General features: G+C 32.5%; 1 pseudogene; it reads left to right on the forward strand.

The window, feature by feature from the left end:
• Window positions 1-3,564: 3,564 nt before the first annotated feature.
• LOC105180083 lies at window positions 3,565-4,487 on the forward strand (annotated as a pseudogene).
• Window positions 4,488-7,712: the final 3,225 nt, after the last annotated feature.

Below are 7,712 nucleotides of genomic sequence, written 5' to 3' on the forward strand. Positions count from 1 at the left end.
TGTTTGAGCAGTTAGTGTGATTATTAAAATGTTAATTCCTACTTATTTGTATAGGTATAAAAATACAGTTTTTGTCTTGTAATTTATGAGGGGCTGTGATTTTTTGTCCTACAGAAGTTATGATAATTTGTTTTTACAAGACTAAAATTATAAAAATTATAGAATTAATAGAATTAAAATTACTAAAATAATTAGTGTTATCAATAAAATATAAGTAAAAATACTATGGGTGAGTAGGTGGATATATATGTACACATATATATCTGGAGTTCTTGAAGAAAGTTGAAAATTAAATCAAATTATTCGCGATTGCACTTGAGGTTGATGTATAAATTTGTAATACGGATATATTAGTATAATATGACTAACACAAATTGTGATTGCATGTTAATTTTTATGATATCTATAAAAGCGTATTAATCATCGCTATATTCTTGAATATGAACGAGGAATAAGATTTGTGATTAATTCTTGTAACATTTATCTAAGTTAATAAAACTCATATACGTATATTTATGGTGCTTCCATCAATGAAATATTTAGTCCTAGTTACCAAATTAAACATTATTTATAGAATTATTTTGAAATATAATCCTACTCATATCAATTTAAAGCTCATGTCAGTACAATTAATATGTCAAGAAAAGTTGCAAATTGTCTTAATTATAAATGTGAATATATTAATGATGTTTGTATCAATAAAGTATAATATAGTCTTGTGCGAACGTATTTATACCAAGTAAAAATTCATGTTCCGTGTATTTATTATGATCATCAAGTGAAAAATCGTGTACGTGCAATTACTGTGGTGTCTTGCATATGAACAATTAGTATGATCAACAAAATTATGTAGTTCTACTTATATACTGAGTTAAAATTCATGGCTGTAGAATTAGTATGAAAGCAAGAATATTCAATGCTTTGATCAACGAAATATATATGTAATCCCATTTATACTAATTAAAACTCATGCCCGTGCGATTAGCATGATCTACAATAAATATATTTAATCCTATTTGCAGCTAGTTAAAAGTTGCCGATACATTTAGTACGATCAACAAAAGATGTAATCCCTACTTGTTATAATTTGTAGCCTATTGACTTATTAAAAGGCGGACCTTGGCAGCCCAATTACCTGACCCACTTGGCGGCCCACAACCGACCTGGTAACCCGACCCATCCAATCTACCTACTTATATCACACCCCTAGCCCTAAATTTCAGTTTCCCTCTTATTTGTTTTTTCTGCGTTGACTACTTCCTCTCCTCTCCGAATCCTCTCTGTGATTTTCTGCCTTCTGTTCTCCGAGAGCCATGGCCATTTTCATAAACAAATCTAATGGTTTAGGAAAGCCACCAAGGTTTTCCTTCTCTACCACTGTTTTCACCCCTTTAAATAGGGGATTCTCCCTTTCGGCTAAAACATGAATCAAGCTGTTTATCTCCTTCACCATTCGCTAAAGTTCTTTGTGAAATATTTTGTAGGGGTCTCTATGACCGTGTGATACTGAGATCTGAGTGATCAGAGTTGTGGTCGGGTTGTTGGTTTGTACAGTTACCGTGAGTCGGTTCATTGTGGAAACAGTGCCTTGTGACCGTATTCCTTTATCGAGATATTGGATCTAGCTGCTTTAAGCATGTTAATCACTATACTGTTGATTTAATTATTTCATTATTTCTTTCATTTGTTATTATCATTTAAGTTGTATATTGGCCTGTAATAATCGTATGGTGTTTCGTACTCCAATTTTTGTAATAGTTGGATAGGATTTTCTAGTGATTTCCGCTCTATACTACTCAAACTAAATTTATACTCACTTCCATATGAGTATGATCAATGAAGGAGGTAATCCATACTCAAAATAAATTTATACTTACTTCCATATGATGCTTCTACATATGTATGAACAAAATTTATAATTTTGACAATTTTAGTAATTTATATTAGCTGTTCAAACACTAGTTTAATTTGTATAAGTAGAGATAATAAATTTTGTTCGTACATATGTAGAAGCATCATATGTAAGTAAGTATTAATTTAGTTTGAGTACGGATTATATCCTTCGTTGATCATACTCATATGGAAGTGAGTATTAGATTCGTTTGAGTAGGAATTACATCTTTTGTTGATCGTACTAAATGTATCGGAAAGTTTTAACAAGTCGCAAATAGGATTATGTATTTTCTTTTTGACGTGCATAGGGATAAAGTAAATCAAATTATTCGTGAATGCATTTGAGATACATGAATAAATGTATAATGTGAATATATTAATATAAGATGACTAACACGAATTATGATCGCATGTTAACATTTATGATATCCATAAGAGCATATTAATCATTGCTATATTCCTGAATATTAACGAGGAATAAGTTGTGTGATTAATTCCTGTAACATATAATGAAGAATTCATGTAAAATAATTCAGGAAACTAAATTACTACTGCATACAATAGCGTTATTACAAAACTAAAACAAAATAAACTAAAATAAATGGATCAATCAGTAACATCAACGGATGGATACTGCAACTTAATTACTTTCATATAATTCATGGACCACAAAATGTCCAAATACATGAATCAATTTCATATAGTAACAATTACAAGAATAGTATAATTAACATTCAGAATTTGCTCCAATAAATTTCAGTAAATCTAAATAAGAGATAAAATCTGTAGAACACATTTATTAACGTTAAATTAATATCGATTTTGTCATTATAATATATATTTTTTTCATATATAGTAGGTTGACAAATTAATGAGGATACTTTTTGAGATTCAAAATTCAATTTTGTAAACTCACTTGACTTTACTCAAAAGCAAATCCTACGTAAGATATGGATAATCACTACGTACTTTCTCATTATCTTTTAATTTCTCATAATTTTTTTCTCATTCAATATTGTAAAATTACTCATTATACATCCCAAGAATAATTTTTTGCAAAAAATAATTATCGATGGATTTATTGCATCTCTTATGGTACCTGCACAGTGTAGATTTTGACATCTTAATTATGATTAGTATTTGTATTATCTTTTTACGACAGCTTCGCAATAATTAATGATTCTTTTCCTATTCCGTAAATACAGTAAAAAATACTGTAATTTGGACAGAGCCTTACTCATGATTTATTTGAATTGTTATATAGTAAGTGAATAGGGATAGGGGTGTAGTTATTACCATGAATGGCTTGATTTGTTCTACATTATGTGTACGTATGTGTGTATAAATACCCCCCTACACATCCTATGTTTCTTCCATGTTTCAACAATTGTCCAGGTAATTTCTTTCACATCAATGAAACTTGTTCGTGATTCTCTCTAGAGCATACAAATGTTTGAAGTTTTTCTTCAAACAAATCGTTTTGAAGAAGAGAAATTAATCCAAGAGTTGAGAAGGGCTTGTTACTCTATGATAGATAGATATTCTAAAATAGTAGATTGTATTTGGTACAAGTTTAGTTTTAGAGTATTCTAACACGTGTCCTTTTTCTTTTTTTATTTGTGTGATGAAATTGACAGGTGTTAGAAAAAGTAAAAGTAATTACCAATTAAAATGTCGATCTCCGCTTGGAAGCCAGCACAATCTAGCATGACAAACTTTTCAATTCGGGGCATGATGAAGAAGCACCAAGGGAAGGATAAGGTGGTGGTGGTATTGGGTGCCACTAGCACAGGCAAATCGCGCCTGGCGATAGACCTGGCCACCCGTTTCGAGGCAGAGGTCATCAACTCCGACAAAATTCAGTCTACAAGGGCCTTGACATAGTAACCAATAAGGTGAGCAATGAGGAATGCCATGGCGTGCCGCACCATTTGCTCGGAATCATTGATCCCGAGGTGGATTTCACTGTACATGATTTTGTGCATCACGCATTGCTGGCTACTGATGCCATCGTACAAATGAATCGGTTGCCAATCATTGCTGGAGGGTCCAATTCCTTCATACAGGCACTTGTCACTGACAACAATGAGTTTTCCTCCAAGTAAGAGTGTTGCTTTCTCTGGATGGACGTGGCGATCCCGGTCTTGCACTCGTACGTGTCGAAAAGGGTTGATCAGATGGTGGATATCGGGTTGGTGGAGGAGGGCAAGGCATTTTTTGACCCAAAAATTCGTGACTATGATTATGGGATTAGGCGTACAATCGGGGTCCCCGAGATGGATGAATTCTTCAGGAGTGAGGGTCTAGAAGATGGTGAAACTAGGGCTAAGCTTCTTAAGGCAGCTATAGATGAAATTAAGATGAATACTTTCAAATTAGCTTGCCGTCAAGTTGAAAAGATCTTGAGGATGAGGGAGGAATTTGGGTGGCAGATCTATCGGTTAAACGCCACAGAGGTATTCCTTCGATGTGGTGGAGATGCCAATGATGCATGGGAGAAATTGGTGCTGGAGCCCAGTACGAACATGGTGGCTCGTTTCATTTGCAAAGAAAACATAGATCCGAAACCTACTGCATATGAACAATTAGTATGATCAATTACGTACATTCGTGTATATGAACTGTTAGTATGATCAGCAAAATTTTGAAGTTCTACTGATATACTGAGTTAAAATTCATGGCAGTACATTTAGTGTGAAAGCATTAATATTCAATGCTTTGATCAACGAAATACATATGTAATCCAATTTATACAAATTTAAACTCATGTCTGTTCGATTGGCATTATCAACAAGAAATATATATAATCCTATTTGCGTCTAGTTAAACTTGCCGATTCATTTAGTACGATCAACAAAAGAAGTAATCCTTACTCAAACTAAATTAATACTCACTTCCATACGAGTATGATCAACGAAGGACGTAATCCGTACTCAAACTAAATTAATACATACTTTAATATTATGCTTCTACATATGTATGAACAAAATTTATTATCTCTACTTATACAAATTAAACTAGTGTTTGAACAGTTAATATAAATTACTAAAATTGTCAAAATTACAAATTTTGTTCATGCATATGTAGAAGCATCATATGGAAGTAAGTATAAATTTATTTTGAGCATGGATTACCTCCTTCATTGATCATACTTAAACTTTATTTATAGAATTATTTTGAAATATAATCCTACTCATATCAATTTAAAGCTCATGTCAGTACAATTAATATGTCAAGTAAAGTTGCAAATTGTCTAAATAATAAATGTGAATATATTAATGATGTTTGTCTCAATAAAGTATAATATAGTCTTGTGCGAACGTATTTATACCAAGTAAAAATTCATGTTCCGTGTATTTATTATGATCATCAAGTGAAAAATCGTGTACGTGCAATTATTGTGGTGTACCAAAGAAGTTATTATGTTGGTCCAGTCTAAAACCAATGTTCGTACAATTAGTTTACAAGCATAATGTGATGCTTTTACTAACAAAATATATATGCACCTTCTTGCATATGAACAATTAGTATGATCAACAAAATTATGTAGTTCTACTTATATAATGAGTTAAAATTCATGGCAGTAGAATTAGTATGAAAGCAAGAATATTCAATGCTTTGATCAACGAAATATATATGTAATCCCATTTATACTAATTAAAACTCACGCCCGTGCGATTAGCATGATCTATAATAAATATATTTAATCCTATTTGCAGCTAGGTAAAAGTTGCCGATACATTTAGTACGATCAACAAAAGATGTAATCCCTACTTGTTATAATTTGTAGCCTAATGACTTATTAAAAGGCCGACCTTGGCAGCCCAATTACCTGACCCACTTGGCGGCCCACAACCGACCCGGTAACCCGACCCATCCAATCTACCTACTTATATCACACCCCTAGCCCTAAATCTTATATTAATATATTCACATTATACATTTATTCATCTATCTCAAATGCAATCACGAATAATTTGATTTACTTTATCCCTATGCACATCAAAAAGAAATATACATAATCCTATTTGCGACTAGTTAAAACTTTCTGATACATTTAGTACGATCAACAAAAGATGTAATCCCTACTTGTTATAATTTGTAGCCTATTGACTTATTAAAAGGCCGACCTTGGCAGCCCAATTACCTGACCCACCTAGCGGCCCACAACCGACCCGGTAACCCGACCCATCCAATCTACCTACTTATATCACACCCCTAGCCCTAAATCTCAGTTTCCCTCTTATTTGTTTTTTCTGCGCTGTCTACTTTCTCTCCTGTTCGAATCCTCACTGTGATTTTCTACCTTCTGTTCTCCGAGAGCCATGGCCATTTTCATAAACCACTCTAATGGTTTAGGAAAGCCATCAATGTTTTCCTTTTCACACCTGTTTCCACCCCATTAAATAGGGGATTCTCCCTTTCAGCTAAAACATGAATCAAGCTGTTTATCTCCTTCACCATTCTCCAAGTTCTTTGTGAAATATTTTGTAGGGGTCTCTATGACCGTGTGATATTGAGATCTGAGTGATCGGAGTTGTGGTCGGGTTCTTGGTTTGTGGAGTTACCGTGAGTCGGTTCATTGTGGAACTTTCAGCTAAACCTGAAACAAGCTGTTTATCTCCTTCACCATTCGCCAAAGTTCTTTGTGAAATATTTTGTAGGGGTCTCTATGACCGTGTGATACTGAGATCTGAGTGATCGGAGTTGTGGTCGGGTTCTTGGTTTGTGGAGTTACCGTGAGTCGGTTCATTGTGGAAACAGTGCCTTGAAACCGTATTCCTTTATCGAGATATTGGATCTAGCTGCTTTAAGCATGTTAATCACTATACTGTTGATTTAATTATTTCATTATTTCTTTCATTTGTTATTATCATTTAAGTTGTATATTGGCCTGTAATAATCGTATGGTGTTTCGTACTCCAATTTTTGTAATAGTTGGATAGGATTTTCTAGTGATTTCCGCTCTATACTACTCAAACTAAATTTATACTCACTTCCATATGAGTATGATCAATGAAGGAGGTAATCCATACTCAAAATAAATTTATACTTACTTCCATATGATGCTTCTACTATGCATGAACAAAATTTATAATTTTGACAATTTTAGTAATTTATATTAACTGTTCATACATTAGTTTAATTTGTATAAGTAGAGATAATAAATTTTGTTCGTACATATGTAGAAGCATCATATGGAAGTAAGTATTAATTTAGTTTGTGTACGGATTATATCCTTCGTTGATCATACTCATATGGAAGTGAGTATTTGATTCGTTTGAGTAGGAATTACATCTTTTGTTGATCGTACTAAATGTATCAGAAAGTTTTAACTAGTCGCAAATAGGATTATGTATATTTCTTTTTGATGTGCATAGGGATAAAGTAAATCAAATTATTCGTGATTGCATTTGAGATAGATGAATAAATGTATAATGTGAATATATTAATATAAGATGACTAACACGAATTGTGATCGAATGTTAACATTTATGATATCCATAAGAGCATATTAATCATTGCTATATTCCTGAATATTAACGAGGAATAAGTTGTGTGATTAATTCCTGTAACATATAATGAAGAATTCATGTAAAATAATTCAGGAAACTAAATTACTACTGCATACAATAGCGTTATTACAAAACTAAAACAAAATAAACTAAAATAAATGGATCAATCAGTAACATCAACGGATGGATACTGCAACTTAATTACTTTCATATAAATCATGGACCACAAAATGTCCAAATACATGAATCAATTGCATATAGTAACAATTACAAGAATAGTATAATTAACATTCAAAATTTGCT

Source organism: Sesamum indicum, unplaced genomic scaffold (assembly GCF_000512975.1).
Source record: "Sesamum indicum cultivar Zhongzhi No. 13 unplaced genomic scaffold, S_indicum_v1.0 scaffold00316, whole genome shotgun sequence".
NCBI classification, from domain to species: Eukaryota; Viridiplantae; Streptophyta; class Magnoliopsida; order Lamiales; family Pedaliaceae; genus Sesamum; species Sesamum indicum.